Source organism: Rattus norvegicus, chromosome 1, assembly GCF_021556685.1.
Source record: "Rattus norvegicus strain SHRSP/BbbUtx chromosome 1, alternate assembly SHRSP_T2T, whole genome shotgun sequence".
Taxonomy (NCBI): domain Eukaryota; kingdom Metazoa; phylum Chordata; class Mammalia; order Rodentia; family Muridae; genus Rattus; species Rattus norvegicus.
The window spans coordinates 181,860,636-181,878,036 of record NC_141534.1 but is presented as its reverse complement, the minus strand read 5'-3'; the positions used below and the strand labels follow the sequence as shown (position 1 = coordinate 181,878,036).

General features: G+C 41.8%; 1 protein-coding gene across 1 annotated transcript in view; it reads right to left on the bottom strand.

Annotated features, from left to right (window-relative positions):
* Positions 1-17,401, bottom strand: part of Calcb (calcitonin-related polypeptide, beta) — a 91,080-nt gene that overhangs the window by 7,206 nt on the left and 66,473 nt on the right. The gene's annotated exons all lie outside the window — the stretch shown is intronic.

The following is a 17,401-nucleotide window of genomic DNA, read 5'->3' as shown; positions in this document are numbered from 1 at the left end:
GCAAGTGCTTAACACATAGCACCCAACCTGGAGCTGACTGACTAGGATAGAATATGCGTAGTTTCTGTAAAGGCATCCAGTATCTCTGACCAACAAAAATAATTACAGCCAGTTCAGCAAGTTGGTTATCTTCTTAGGAGCCCCACCTCTCTGTACACCCAGAATTATTCGACCTGTTTTTTTTTAAATTCCTTTCCTTCCTTCCTTACCTGTGAATGGTGCATACTATATACAGGACAAACCAGTGAAATTAGAAAGAGTGAAACAGGGAACCAATGAACACTTCCAGAGGCACAGCCTAGAACCAGATAATGAATTTACAGCCAAGCTAAGGAGGGTTTAGAGCCATTTAGAGCCATTAGGTGGAAGCACACACTGCTGATCCGAAGACTTTTCACTTAATTAGAGGAATGGGTGTACTGGTGGAACTTTCTGGAATCAAATGCCAGAGGAAGTACTAAAGACCTCTAGGTAGAGTCCATCAGCTTGAAAAACAAAACAAGGCACTTTCTCTCAACCCAGCTTAGAATTATATTAGTGAATGAACAAGAAAAGAAGTCAGTGAGGTAATTTGCTTTCTAAATGGAGGAAATTGCATCTCGATTTCCTTGGAACTGGCCTGAGCTTCAAGCTGTCTCCCACCAACCTAACTAGCATAAAGAATACTTTCCTAGGAACTTCTCTGGCTTTTAATTTTTTCTTCGACATTTTGATGCTCAGCTTAAATATTTTGTACACCATTAGTTGTAAACCTTCGAGAAGACCTGTCTTGAATTTTTAGAGAAGCATAAAGTTGGGCTGTCTGGCTTTTGAAGTTTTGGAAATGTCTCCGTGATGATTAGTCTCTGCCGCCAGCTTGATGGGATTTAGGGTCTCCATGAAATCAAAAATGCCTGGACATACCTGTAGGGGGTTTTTCTAGGTTGGGGTAATTGAAGAGGGGAAGCCACCCCAAATGTAGGTTGCCCCACTTTTGGAGTGGTCCCCAGTCCTCAAAGGGGGCGGAAAGCAATCCTAGCAGGGGTGTGCTCATTTCTCTACGCTGTCTGGCTGTCCGCAATGTGACCAGCCGCCTCAAGCTCCTGCAGCCACGCCTACCTCGAACAAGGGAAAACTCCCTTGAAACTGTAAGGCATGACAAACCTCCTCTCTGGAGCTGCTTTCCCTCATAGCAACAGGAAGAAAAACTAGTATCTTAACTAGCACTTTCTAAAAAAAATTTCCCAGAACGAATATTTCATAGCAGAGTTCTGTCAACGAATGTACATTTGCTGAGGACCTACAATGTGCAGAGCATTGTCCTAGATTTAGGACTTCACAGTAATAGTGAATACCTCACTTAGCCAGACAGTTGTTTACACCAACTTGCCAGTCCCTCTCGCCATTTCTTTCTCTCTGCCTTGTTTATTCCTTTCCCTGGGATCCCATCTGCCTCTCATCAATTTACTCGTCCATGTTGATGGAACTTACTCACTTTTTTGGATTACCAGTGGCTCTTTGGGGAGAATTCTAGATCAGAAATCAATTTCACTGCACATTTCAAAAATGTTTTCTACTAGCCTCTATTCCCACTCTGCTCCCAGTGAAGCCTTCTGTTATTACAGGATCCTGACCTCCGTCTCCTCTCCTCACTAGAGTTCTTGTGTGTTACTGTGATGTGCCTTGGTGAGGTCCATCCTCATTTATTTTCTGAATTCTCAGAGAATGGTCGTAATCTAAAGTTCCTGCCCTGAAGCATTTACCTTAATAACTCTCTCTCTCTCTCTCTCTCTCTCTCTCTCTCTCTCTCTCTCTCTCTCTCTCTGGTGTGTCTGTCTGTCTGTCTGTCTGCCTGCCTGCCTGCCTGCCTGCCTGTCTCTCCCAACTTTGGGGGGGAGTGTTCTGGTGCTTGAATGTATACTTGTAAACTCTTTTAATCATAGCTATGATTTTTCAAGAGCCTTAATTTATCTCTTCTTGTTTCTTTTTATAGCTTAAATAAACAGATTCAGTGTATCCTAGCTCTCTGAGAGTATTGGAAATAGGTTGTTTGTTCTTTCCTTGTTAGGGGTGATCCTTGCATCTCTGGTCTTTCTTCTCTGCTGATTCTTCTTCTCTGTGTAAAAGGGAGCAATGACGTCCTAAATTGTGAAGGCAGGAGAGTTGTTTGTATGTAACAAATGCCTGGACATAGCTGTGAGAGGTTTTTCTAGCTTAAGGTAATTGGAGAGGGAAAGCCACCTCTTCGAGTACATTCGTTCCTTCTAAACTGTAGTTTGGAGTTACCAGATGGTGACCCTGGCATGTTTGTGTTTCTTCACCACTGTTTGAGAGGAGCCCTCTAATTTCTTGTGTGCAGTAGCAGGGTGGCAGTCAGAATGGAGAGTAAGCTGTAAAGTAATGGAAAGAGAGTTGGGAGTCCCTCATTTGTAATGGTGATCCTCCAGTCATTTCTAGGACTCGGGACCCAGGAGAAGTGAGACAAATCTAGAATCTGTGTGTGTAGCCTAAACCCCACCCTGTACCCCATCCCCAGGGCTTGCAATTACTCTACTCTTCGCCTGTTGTGTAACTGCCAACAGAGGAAGCCACTGCTCCACGTCCCAAGCTTTTCTCAGGTGTTTGCTTCCTCGTGTCTTTCTTCACTGCACAGGACTTACAGCAAGACAGACACCTCCACATTGTTTCCTGTTTGCTAAACCAGGTAACAAGACTAGCCTAATGGTAAGAGACACAGTCTGCCCAGAGCCTTCCAATCCCCGTGCACTCCACTTCAGCCGATTCCTACTGTGCATCATGAGTCTCTCCCCAAGCCTAGAGAAATAAAGATGTCACCATCGAACTAACAGAGCTCCCTCTGGAATATTTTTAGATTTCTCTGTGTCTGCCAGAGAATGAGCAAAGCACAGTGGCCCAGACCCAGGCTCTGAGAGGTGGACAGTCTCGAGTGAGTGACGTAAGAAATTACTCAGGTTAGTTCCTCTGAGATTATTAAAATTTTTTCTTGGCTCGAACTCATAAGGACCCAAAGTGACTTCTCCCTCTCTTGGTCTGGTCTGACAGCACTGTTTCACAATGCAAAGAGGGTAGAAATACAGGTCCTTAAACTTCCTTGACATGCTAATCAAAAACTGGTTGTTTCTGTCAAGGTAAATTTCCAGTGTCACTAAAAACACATTTTAAATGGAGGAACACTTTGTAAAGGCCCTTGTGGATGGGCACTTTCTTCTTAATGTTCTCTGGATGATTCCCAGGCACTGTCTAAGGAATGGTCCTCACAGAGTGCTCTATGTCCTGATCCCAGTGAACAAGTCTGTTCACCACAACACTGCTGACTCCCCTGCTGTTGAACACCCCATCACTTCTAGCTATTCATTTCCTCCCTCCTCGAATATCAAAATGGTGTTATTGAGTCTTAACAGTTTCTTCTAGTCACTGTCAGGACATCTGTCTCTAACCCCAATTCCAGTCTAATTCAATGTCAACCAGAGAAGAGTAGAATCCTGTTAAGTAGAAGTGATTAGAACAAGTCAAAAGTGAGGAGAGATAAGAGAAGCTCCTGAGTGTCTCTGCAATGACTCCACAGTGCTCTAGTGTATTAGCACGAAGCTACTCCACTGCCATGTTCTTATCTCTTCTAGTTCTCTACTGTGAGCTATATGAAGGAGACTTTTAAAGAAGTAACCATCTCAAATACTTCTTTCAGTGTTTCTGTGATGTTAATGTAAAAGACTAGTAGAGGCTCTCTAGTAGGCAGTCAGACAGGGAGAGGGGCTGTGACTAGATAATAAAGATGATAAACTTCCAAGGTGGCTTGCTTCTTCTTCACCCTCCCCACTTCAGACAACAGCCTAGCAGCTAAATCAAAGACTTTGTGGGTCTTCTCCTTCTCCTTCTCCTTCTCCTTTTTTTTCTCCTTCCTCTTCCTCTTCCTCCTCTGCTTCTCAGATGGTCTTTTTTATGAGCCTGCTGTATACACGCTTCTTCACCACCATGAAAACCTTTCTTCAACTGCTGATTCCATCTGCTCCTGTCTTCTGTGTTTAAGATTTCTCTTCTGCTAACTGTTGAGTGCAAGATTCTTTCTGCCTTTTAATTCTTTAACTGGCAGAGAAAATGAACCCAATCAAGACCCCTAGATAGTAACAAAAAGTTGTGAACTAAAGAGCACCTTTTATAACTGCCACCGATAGAACTTTCTTTAGCTAGGCAAGTGTTCTGTAATCCTGTAACCACCAGTCACATGTCACTCTTTAGCATGTTGCTTGTCCAACTGGGGGGCTACATTTTTATTTTATCTGGTGTCAATGAAGCTAAAAGTAAGTAGTGGCATCTGGTAGCTAGCTTAATGGGCGGCATGATTCTTTCTATTGCATAGAGTTAAATACTCAGATGACAAGGCATGACTACCTGGTAGCCAAAATCTGCCTCCCATATTTATTAGCAAATAGTCACAGGCAAATCATTAAAACCTTTTGTAATTCCTGCTCTTCCTTTATAAAACAGGAATAATAGTAGTGCCTGTTTTATACAGCTGACATGGGGATCAAGTAAGGTATAAAGGGCGTACAACAAAACAGCGTGCATTGAACATCAAGCACTGCGTAAATGCTAATCATTGCCTTGCTTTGCAATTCTCCAGAAGCAAATCCTGAGACAAGAATTTAGAGATAAATCATTTACATGGGAAGTTGCACCAGTAAGGGGACAAGGAAGTGAGGAAAGAGAAGGAAGACAGGCATTACAGAGAAGCAGTGAGCAGTTGACTGCTATAGGCAATAGGTGCTTAATCCCTGGGCCATCCCTTAGGCCACAGTAAAGAGCATGGTTTCCCCACCCACATTATTTATCTTTGAATTCCTGCCCCAGCATATTTAACCATCCTCTGTGGCTTCTGTAACCAGAGAAAATCCCCACACAGGTAGTTTAGGTGCTTTTAGGGCGAGTCATGTTGTGGGTGACAATTGTAAACACTGGCAGAGCACAAAGAAAGGCTCCCATAGCTCACAATACCAAGCAATACATTGACTGTGGCTGACTCATCCTACAAATAGGAAGGATTAGGTTTCCATCCATAGTATACTGTGAAAGATGAGTCACTCGGCTTGTGATAGGCTGCTGCAGTTTCTCCCCAGGTGTCAAGGTTTTTAAATGGCCTCTTAATCCTAGACCCAGTTCCCTTCAGTACCTCTTGGATCAACAAGGAAATACACAGAAGCGTGAATGTCTTCTATTCTCCCACAACAGTAAATCAAACCTACTCAAGAGGCTTTTGGTTCCAATGAAGTAGAAAGGACATACAATTCAAATACTTAATCAGGGTGGGTATCTGTGATGCTTTAAATAAAAATAGCCTTCACAATTTCATATACTTGAATATGTATAGTATAGGGACTAGTAGTCTCTAGTTAGTGGGACTACTTGGAGGAAGTGTGCCACTAGGAGCCTTGAGGTTTCAAAAGACTCATGCCACTGCGTTAGCTCTCTTTGCCTTGTGAATTGAGATGCAAGCTCTCAAATACTGCTCCAGCACCATGCCTGCAGCCTGTTATGTTCCCCATCAAAATGATCATGGACACTAACTGTAACCCCAAATAAACTCTTCTGTAAGTTGTTTTGGACATGGTATAGATCATTGCAATAGAAAAGTATATAAGACAGAATGCCAATGCTAATTTATCAGTATTCATGAATCAATCTATCATTTCTTATTAGATGGACCCTATTTTCTCAAAACTACCATTTTAAAAATCTTCCTTTGGCCTAGAAAGATAATTATAATGGTTTATTTAATGTGCATCTTCTTTAATTGACTATCTTTTCTGGATTAAAATTAAGGTTTTTTTTCTTTGAGTTAAAATTAAGTTTGTACAAGCACTGCTGAAAGAATGGATGATCACGACACATATACATGTGGCCATTCACAATACATTTATAAAACATTGTACGAATCTGGATACTTAGTGAATATAACAGAATCCTCTAAGCTAATTCAAATAGGACAGGATTGTACATGAGGTATTGGATAGTGTTTTACTCTAGTTATACTATTTTGTCAGAATAGCTGAGAATGGGAAATTTAAAAGAAGTAAAATGGTCATATTTCTGAGCCTGGGAAACATAAAAGCAAGGCTGGAAAGGCCCATCTCACTGAGTCATCAGATTGCAGAAAGGAGAACAGCAAGCTAACTGATCACTTTGGAAAGCCTCTTTTATAAGAAATATAGTCCTGTTAATAAAGAAAGAGCCCTCATTAGCCAGTGAGATGACTCAGCAGATAAAGGCCTTCAAGGCTAATAACCTAAGTTAGACTTCCAGGACCCATAGAGTGGAAAGAGAGATCTAATTCTTGTATGTTTTCCTCTAACCATTACATGCACACCATGGCATACATATCACACACACACACACACACACACACACACACAGACACAGACACACAGACACACAGACACACACAGACGCACACACAGACACACACATACACACACATACACACACATACACACACACACACATACACACACACACACACACACACACACACACACACACACACACACCATAAATCTAAGTTTTAAAAAAGCCCTCATGGCCTAATTACCTCTTAGTAACTCTACCTTTTAATACCATTTCAATGACAAGACCTGAATCTTGTATGGGACACATTGAAACTGTGCCAGTTTCCTGGCAAGAATCATGTCTGGATGGTAAATAAGCAGGAATTCTGGAGAAAGCAACCTCATTATGAAAATGCTCTAGTAGGAAGTCCTCTGGAATCATCTAAAGCAATTTCAGCCCTCAGTAACTTTTGGGTACTCAGAACCTGTAGCCTCTTGTGATATAATTACCACCATCCAGTGCTCATTTCCTCCTTCATGAATGCCTCTGACTGTGTAATCCTACGTTTTTACCCATGGCTCTAGCTGGACTAAAAGGAAAACCCTGGAAAATAATGTTTTTCCCTTTATAACCTTCATAAAGAGGCCTATGAGATACCTTTGGATGTGCGCTGAACATGTCACACACTGCTTCATTGGATGTTCAATGATTATCTCTAAATATATGCTAAAAAGAATTTTTTCCACCCAAATGTGTTCCCGACTTCTACCCATCTTAGTATATAACACAACTGATATTTCTCTTTCCTTCCTCTATCTCTACACAGGAAACCCAAATAACTACTTTTTTCAATCCTCAAACACATTCCAAATCTCTACTTTTTCCTCATCTCTACTTTGGACCCAGACTAAGGCATTGTCTTAGTCACTGTTCTATTGCTATGAAGAGATGCCATGACTATGGAAATTCTTACGAAAGAGAGCATTTAATTGGGGAGCTTCCTTACAGTTTCAGAGGTTCAGTCCAATTATCATCATGGTGGGAGGATGGTGGTATTCAGGCAAGTGCTAGACCAGTAGCTGAGCACTACACACTCATTCATGGGGGCAGGGGGAGAAGACTAGACCTGTCATGAACTCTTTAAGCCTCAAAGCCCACCTGCTCCAGTGACTTACTTCCTCCAACAAGGCCACACCTCCTAATCTTTCAAATTCTTCTCAAATAGTGCCACTTCCCGATGACCAAGCATTCAAACATTTGAGCCTATGAGGCCAAATTTTATTCACACCACCACAGCCACCATCACCTTCGGCATATTCAACCCCATTTGACTCCTAATTAGTTTCTGAGCTTTGACTAGCTCCCAGAGGGATCATTAACAGTACACGTTATTTGGAGTCACTTCCATTTTGACAATTTTCTACACAGGATAAGAAATATACTTTCTCATGGCTTTTAAGACCTACTTGCTCCAGCTCCTGTCCATCTGTGGAGTCCTCCAATCCTTGTCTCCCTTCACACATAAACCAACTCTTTGTGGGTACTTCAACTCATCCACCAAGTCTTTTCTGTCCCCAGAACCTTTGCACTTGCTCATTGCCCTGGCCCTAAATTGTTCTCGCTTGTAATTCTCTCTTTCTATGACATGCATGGCATCACCATGTACCACCAGCACACTTTTGGTGTCTGCAATTAATCACTGGTCAGGGAAGGTCAGCTGTCAACTTAGAAATCATTGTCAGAAACCTAAACAGACCTTTACTGGAACTGTAAAAAAATTTCTTCAATAGCTTCATGAGATCAGAATACTTTCTTCCCAGGACTTATCCATCTTCAATGTTATCCCTGACAGGTAGTTTGTTTCTCCAGTAGGATGTATACACTCCCTTCTTGAGTATCCTTCTTGTCAACCAGACAAGCACAAAGGCTGGTTGATAACATCTGAAGACAGATGCAAACACATGTATGAGTTTCATCTGAGTGCAACAGTCAGGACCAAGGACAGCACACACAAAGGCTAGAACCCAGACTCTAAAGCATTGAGGGTTTGAGCTGAGTCTTGTTTGTAAGGTAATGGCAGGCTCTTGCTTGCATATGGACTACACTAACATCGGGATATCTGCTTAATAAAGGGATTTCTAAAGGTTATTGCCTTCCATTTAGCAAAAACAAGGACCATTCTTATTCTTCTATGAGGTACAACTTTGTAAAAATATAAGAATAAAGACATTTTGTACCACAGTATGAGTGGTGGCAACATGAGATACCATTGAAGATTGTTTACTCAAACACCCTTGCCAAAGCCCCCTTGAACTCACCATACCTGCCCCAGATTAGCCTATGACTCACAAGTATCATGTGGCGAAGTCCGATAGAGGGCACAGCCTTGACCTTCCCTTCCCTTTAAAGACCTCTGATGTTCTCATGTGTTGTTTCATAATTGAGATCCTCAATTCGTCACCTCATCTCCGATCCCTACTTTTCCAGCTAAACTCAACCTTCAGCCCACACAATGGAATTGGACAAAATGAGGTAACAGTTTTCTGTGTGAGTCACTCTGGCTGATTCTGTTGAGGGAGCACTGTGGGGTGAGCAGTCGGAGCCCAGGCAAATGTTTCAGCCATCCAAGAACTGGCAGGCAGCCCGGGAGACACTCACCTGATGATGGACTTGCCGGATGAAACTTAGAGGAAATGGTTCCCAACAGCCGCAGAAAGAATCCCTTGGCTCATGCACAACAATGCTCTTCTCAATTAAAAACGCTGTCATCATTCATACTGCAATGTGACATCCTTTTACATTGTGCTCACATTCTACAGACCTGCTACTCTGGATATTAAAGACAGGACCTTTTTGTACAAGGGCAGCATCTCTAAGCTACTGTTCCACCCAAACAGTCCCTATGTCTCAGAAATGGTTAGCAGGCTCCGCAAAGGAAAGCACAAGGAGAGATTCCCATAAAGTTGTTTCTCTTTGTTAAATACTCAGAGGAAAGTGGTAAGTGCTTGGAAAAGGTTGTGCGTTCAAAAAAAAAAGATTTTTTTGGTTATTCCCAAGAGATTCCTCCACTTATTACCAGAGAGGTCATCTCTTAGATGCTGTCAGTTGAACAGATTGGCAGCCAAGCAGAGGTATTCAGAGAGGTTTCCAACTAATGTAGTTAGAGGAAAGCTGCCAGAGAAGCAGGGCTCCTTAGATAAGTAAATTGAAGGATATTTTGGGGATAAAAATAAATCCCTTTTGAAAATGAAAGTTGGAGAGTTGCTGTATATACAAATTGCCCTGTTCTGAACAGTTGGCCAGGGCCAACTCTGCAGACGAATGACATAAGCAAAGATGTTCTCAGAAACACTGGATGGCCTTTCCTCCTAAAACATCTACCCCATCCCATGACCACAGGACTTCTATATGGTGTGTGCAATCTTTTTTCAAAATCCTGGTAGGCTTCCACTGGAACTTCTGGGTTAGGGGGGATTCTGCAGAAGGATCTGGGAAACCAATTTAAATACAGAGGTTGGCAAAAGAAAGTTGGGATGTCCATCCTAATGTCAGAGAGGACACCGCTTGAGATGATGAGTTCCCAAAATGGTCAGCTGTTAGAAACACATGGATCAAGAATCCATAAAGCAAGGATCTACCCAAAACTGAAGCATTTCAAGTAACAGATTACAGAGCTCCCTCAACAACCAAACAAAAAATTGAGAGAATAAGTTTTCTACTCTCAGTATGGACAGTTAAATGTAGAATTTTGGAGCTCTGACTTGATAGGACAGTTGAGAGAAAGGCAGCTAGTTGGTGAAGACAAACATGGAAATTTTGGATTATGTGTTTAGTCATATACAAGATTCTGTGCTGCTGGTTTCCAGTTGTAATTATTGGCAATCAGTGGTCTGCAAGGAGAAGCTCTAAGAACCCAGTGGTAGCTGAGCTGGCATGTAGTCAAATGACCATGGCAGTTTCAAGACTTGAAGGTGGCTGATGAGATTGCTTTAAAAAACAAAAACAAAAACAAAAAACAGTGCTACCAGATGTGCATGGAACTCCATGCCCGGGAGGTACAAGGGCCTACATAGAGTTTCTGCACAAAAATAATATTTAGAGGAGGAGAGGGGAAGGGAGGAAGAAGAGAAGGAAAGAGAAGTGATATGTTGCCTTTATGAGACAATTTTACTACTCCAGATTCACAATTAAAGAAAACAGTAACTGCGAGACAGAGAGACTTTATAATCATTAGAGAACTAACCACTTCCCCACAAAAAATACCAAAGACCCTGAGGACTGAAGGGCTCATGGCTAAATTTTAGGTAACTGTGCATGCAGTCAGGAGTTTGTTCATTTTTTATAAAATCTTGTTCCAAATTCCAACACAAATTTCAACTCTTCTTTTTACTAATAAAGCATCCTTGACCCTGAACTTATAAATGCAACATACATGTAACATGTGGTACAGGAAGCTCACAGCTTAGTATACTGTTTCCCAGGGAATACAGCTTCTTTGTAATGGAGTAATTTTAATAGCAATGTAAGGCACCATTTATTACCTAAGCTAAGTGCTAAATATATTCCTATGTAACTCTGTCTACACCTAAGGTAAGTGCTACACATGTGTGATAGTGCATGAATAAACATGGCTAGTACATAGTTTAGTAAATATATTAGCAGGTACTGAACATCATCATCATCATCATCATCATCATCATCATCATCATCATCATTATTATTAGTTTTGAGACAGGGTTTCTCTGTATAGCAGAGCCCTGGTTGTCTTATTTTTGCATAGTTACTTTGTGAAAAAAATTTAAAAAACATTCTCATAAGTGCTAATAAACAATACCTGAATGAGGGTGAATTGACAGATTTTAGTTATTGTATTAATTCTTACCAATAAGAGGTGAGTCTCACAAACGGATGCTCAATCACCTAAAATACTGAGAAAAATTAATGTATCAAGGTTAGTAACTAAGCTTAATACCTTGATTGGTATAAAACAGGATTCCCTGGCTTGAAATAAAAGATCAAACAATTACTTACGTATTTCCAAAGGTCATTTAATGGCTGTGTATTCCTGTAGAGTCTTCTCATCATCAATAGCCCCATTCTTCCCCACAAACTAAATATAAAATATAAAATGTATCTATTAAGTACAGATTTAGAGTAACAGAATATTCGTGAATGCATGACAAAACTCAAGACCTCTGAAAACTCACACAGATCTAAATGGCCTGCCCTAAACAGGAAGATGGTTTAAATTCCGGGACAGCACCAAGAGTGTAGTATGTGCTATGGCCTTGAAAACTAAAAATACAGCTAAGATAAAGGGTATTGGTACCTCTCACTCCGGTGACCGTCTTAAGGAATTTATGTTTATAGGTTCTGCTGTGGGGTATCAGAGAACCCTAATAGACAAAAAGTAGATATCTTGGTTGTTGTGTGTGCAGTTTTGGGGATCTGTTCAGGGCCTTGCATATTTGGTAATGAGTAGGTGATGTGAACAACAGCATAAATTATGAAATAATTTTCAGAGCACATAGGAGAGCATCCTACCGGTAAGTTGTATCCACAGGCCCCAAAAGTAGACTTGTGGCATATAAGAAGAACAACACATTGAATTACAAACTAAAGGGTAGTGACTTATTACCTCCAAGCAGGAAAGGGATATGTCATAAGGCTCTATGAGCATGTGGGCCAGTTATTTGGATATGGCTTTGAATACCACATTGAGCAGATATTTGTACGGACACAGAGAACACCACAGTTCCCACAAGAAGGGTCATTGACCATTAGACAACTTGGTTGATATCAGAAAGAACTTTAACCTGATGTATGCAGGAAGGGAGGCAGCAAACTGAGGCTTAGAGTTCAAGTCAACATCTTGTCATTTGAGGACATGTAGAGTGCCCCAATTTTTGTCTTTTGGGTAGATACATTCCTGAATTCTAGTGGCTGTTTTTGTACTTTATGGCCTCTGCTATTCCAGTATTTGATCAATGACCGCTATTGTTGTGACATCAAATGTAACCCATGAGCAGCACCTCAGTCATTGTCTCTACTTAGAGATAACTTCTACGTGTTAGCTTACATAGTAATGGAGGAAATAGAAAATGGTATCTGCTAGGAGAAAAGTCAATCCAATCAGCCTAGAAACTCAGAATGAGGATGATGCAGTTGCTTAAGAGACAAGGAAAATGAGCGTCAGGAGCAAACACTTGCTAATGAAATATTCATAGAGCCAGCTGTTCTCAGAACAAAGTCTGTGGAAAGTTAAAAGGTCATGCTGGTGTGTTCTACCACGAAGATAGAAACTATACCAGCAACAAAGTTCAGTTGATGGAATAGAAATATTTAAAATGACATAGCTAGAAGAACAAAGCATGGATGTCTGTGCTAGATAAGTTGGTATTGAGAGAGCTCCATGGATGTCTAATCTGTAGAGTGAGTAGATACAAACAAACAAACAAAACCCCTACTTACCATGTCCTAGGGGTCTCATATGCAGGCTTCTGCAACCATTTCTGGATTCACAATTCCGGTCTCTGCTCTGACTAAACTGCAGAACAATTTCTCATTCAGAATCACAATATTTGGTAATGAGGAGGTGACACGTGAACAGCAGCATCAATATGAAATAATTCTCAGAGTCCAATATTTAGCTTGTCTTTACACTAAATTATGTGTGTTTTGGAGAAGGGAATAATGATTTCATGAGAAAAAAATCAACTCATTTTTGTAATAAAGGGGAAATAATCAGGTTAAAAAGTTATTTGTCTTTTGCATTTGTGGCCACATTCCCCTTCTCCACATCTTCTGACACTCTGAATGCTCTTATGGGTTGAATATTCGGATCCTCCCCTTCATCCATACACAAAACTCTAACTGTAATGGTGGTATTTGAGAATGGAGCCCTTGAAAATAAATAGGTTTAGGAGCATTGATGAGGGAAACATGCACAATAAAAATATTTATGTGTCCTTATAAGAAGGAAATGCATTAGAACTCGCCCTGGGTCCTGATTCAAACAGTGTGTATGCTGTGAGTCCACAGCAAGATGATGTGAGCCTACAAGCTGGGAGAAGAAACCCAGAATGGATCTTACTCTCTCAGGATCTGGATCAGATGTCTCAGTTTCCGGATTCACTAAAAATAAAGTTTTATAACTTAAGTTGTCTACTAGGATATTTTGTTATACTGCCCATCATTTGCAGTAATATTAAACACTCATTGTTATGCCTACCCTCTTTGAATGATTTTAGTGCTTTTTTTTTTGCTGGCCTATTTGGGGCAAGCTGATCAATCCTTAACCACTATTCTGTAGCACGGTAAGTCAGGGCACAGTTGTGCTTAAATCCACCAATGAGTAAATGCAAGTCTCTGTAATGGCATCTTGGAACTCATCCAAGAGGACTCATAAATGCCCTAGGTTCATCTACAGGTCATGATTCATAATTTGTCTCCAGGGTTTTTGTAAAGAGGCCTATGTTTACATTCAGATTGATGACACAGCATCTCTAACCCGCACTAAATAGGTTTGGGACAACATAGGGCATACTAAAATTCCTGCGGTGGATATATTGCCTGAAAGCTCTTTTAGTTCACCACTCTCAGGGGCTTCACATTGTAAATCACCAGCTCAACAGAAACCCATCAAGGAGACCCAGACGTAGACGAATCTGAAGGAACCTGCGATAGAGTTGACATGTGGGATTGTTTCCACAGACCAGTGGCAAGTTTTACACTTTCCACAAATATCTACATCCTAATATATACCAGGCATTTGTGAATGTTCATCACTGTAATGGTTTGAATATGTTCAGCATAGGAAATGACACTATTAGGAGGTGTGGCCTTGTTGGAATTGGTGTGGAGGAAGTGTGTCACTTTGTATGGGCTTTGAGATCCTCCCCCTAACTGCCCGGAAGTCAGTCTTCTCCTAGGTGTCTCTGAAGAGACTGCAGAACCCTTCCAGCATTATGCCTGTCTGGGCCCTGCCATGTTCCCACCTTGATGATAATAAACAGAGCCTCTGAACCTGTAAGCCAGCCCCAACTAAATGTTGTCCTTTATAAGAGTTGCCATGGTCATGGTGTCTCTTCACAGCAGTAAAACCCTAAGACAGAAGTTGCCATCAGAAAGCCCACTCTGGCGACCCACCTCTGGAAGGGGTAGAGGATATAACAGTAGGAAGGATCTCTAAAAGATGACTTTTCTCTGGTGTCAGAGTAGCACCGCCTGCTGGCTGCCAAACAATGCTCACAGAGAGGTTCATATGAAAAGACTGGAGGGGAGGAAGGCTTCAAGCACCAGTCCACCCGGCGAGTCCCTGGTTTCCATAACTTTTACAGATGAACCAACCAGTCCTAGAGACCATGAGATTGCACATATTCCTGCATTGTTGTCTCAGCCTCTACCTCTCAGATCCCCTCCACTGCAACCGTTCCTCCCAGCCTCATGATCCTTGCTCTCCCATGACCAAGAATCTGTAGGACTAGGACTTCCCAACCTGGATGGACAGACAGCACAACTGAAATACCAAAAAAAAAAAAAAAAATCAAAATCCAATGATGAAGGACTAGATGATTATAGAGAAGATGCAAAATTGTCCTTTAAGCACATGTCTAGCCTGAACAGAATCAAGATTACAGACAGCTAGAAGTCATCAGAATGTTCGATCCAGAAAGGATTCTTCCTCTGGAGTTCTTCAGTTATGCAGCCAAGGAAGGGTGGCTCCAGTTCAGATCACTTGTCACTGAGCAATTGAGTTGGTGGCAGTATTAGGCCATGGATACAGATGCAGGTTGTCCTTAAGGCCCATTCACTTTACTTGTGCAAAGACAAAAGAGAGCAAACGATGACATCAGAGGAAGAGCAACCCATCAGTGTCAACGCTTGCCTGATAGACATCTCGTACACTGAGACCAGGAGGAGGAATATGTTAAGACACCACATCCAACTGTGAGTGCTTATTCCAGGCTGAAGACAGAGATGATGTGTTAGCATGGATCAAGACTATTCAGGAAAGCAGCAACCTAAATGAAGAGAACATCTCAAGGATTTGGTTTTATATTAAGGCATGTCATCATTTAATCCCCCAGAGTCTGCAATTTGGTTTTCATAAGGATGAAGAGAATGAAAACAGAGAAGGAAAGCAAGGGAACTGATTGGAGTCAATGGATAACATATATGCTAAACAAGCAAAGGAAGGAGGACCGGCCTCTGAGGCTGGGTTATGCATAGGTGGCAGACATAAAAGTCAATGGAGAAAGTGTCATAGGAAAGACCTGTTCCCAAGTAGCTGCTCTTATCCAGAAGAGTGGCAGCACACTGTAGCTCAGTGTTATACCGAAGGGTGAAGATATTCACCAAGCGGAATTTTCTCAAGATGCCTACCTGAAAGGCAACGAGGCTTACAGCAACAATGTCCATAGCACACCTGAACCTCCACCAGTTTGCTATCGCTGGTTGTCATCTACTCCTTAAGCCTCAGCACAGCCAGTTGAATTACCCTCCTGACTGATTGCTGAACAAACAGCCAACCAGTACACCAGTCCTGACACAACCTGGCAGGGCCTATAGAATGGAAATACAAGTGCTTCCATCAATAACAGATGCTGCAAAGTCAAACCCAGCCATGAAAGTGTGAGGACTGTCATTGTGACTCCTGAGAAGATGGTGGACTTGCTACCCAATAGAAACAACCCTTCAGGTCCTTCACACAGAACTGAGGAAGTAAGTTACGGTATGAATGAGCAGGCCTCTTCAAAAGCAGCACCAAGAACCACATAACAGTCAACAGTTCCCACTGCCCATCTGATGCATCAGACCACAGGCTCCAGATCATTGGAACGAACCTTCTGGAATTTTACTTAGATCTAGAAATTATAGTGGACATTCAAAAGGAATCTCAAGTAGTAGATTTCAAGTTGTGACGTCTCCTCCTGTGTCTGTCAATCACTCTTCTGCAAACTCCCATTAGTCCTGAAAAACATTATAAGACTTACAAAGAAAACAATGTAAGAGGCAATTGCACATAGGTTGTCAGACGATCCAGGAAAGATCGGACAGCTCACAAGCTGCATCCCAGAGCACAGCCGACTATAATCAGGTGCTACCCACCCTCACTACTATGCAGGTATGTCAAAGCACCTCTCATGATCAAGTGCCCCGCTCTGTTCAGAAGGCAGTTAGAAGAACAGCTTCCAGGCAGCTAGGACAAGGATCTCAAAGCCCACGCCCACAATGACACACTTCCTCTACACGTACTCCAACAAGGCCACACCACACCTCCTAATGGTGCCACTCTCTGGGTCAAGCATATTACAGCACCAGACTCATTTTACTGTTCCAAGCAAGCCCCCAAAATAGGTATTTGGCTTGACTGAATCTGGAACCAACCAAGAGACATGCCTATGGGTGGGCCTGTGAGGGCATTCCCAGGAAGGATTAACTGAGTGGGAGAGACCTTCCCTCAGAGGAGGACTTTTCAGCAGTCGCCTATAGTACTCCAGTAGAAAAACAGGCCTGGTTGGCCTCCCCATTGTTTCACTCCTTGCTGATGACTGCATCTATCCTGATGTCACAGCCACCCCCATCTTTCCCTGACATCACAACTCAACCTTTTTGGCCTTCACACATGGACCAAAGACCAGCAACAACCCAGGAACATAGGCGCTCAATTGGGACTGCTAATGCATCCAGCCTTACGGACTAAGCAACTAACAAGATTTTAGCCTGTCTAATGTGCAGATAGCCACCGTTGGATTCCCTAACCCCTATCCTGTAAGACACTTGACTAAATATATTTTCTTCATATTTATGCATTCTATTGATCCTCTTCCTCTAGATAACCCAAATTAGTCCAGTGTTTTACAACTTTATTAAAAAAAATAAGTCTATTTCAGTGGCCAATGGCGGGAAAACTTGCTGACTTTTCCAAACCCTGAATCTGTTTACTGATCCCAGAACTGGGTTGTAATAGGTCCCTGCCTCTATCTATAAATATGATGCCATATTTAACTTTGTCAAATATCTTTTGGTGTCTATCTCCATGTGCCTGTGTTTTCTGGTCTGTTAACATTGTATATTA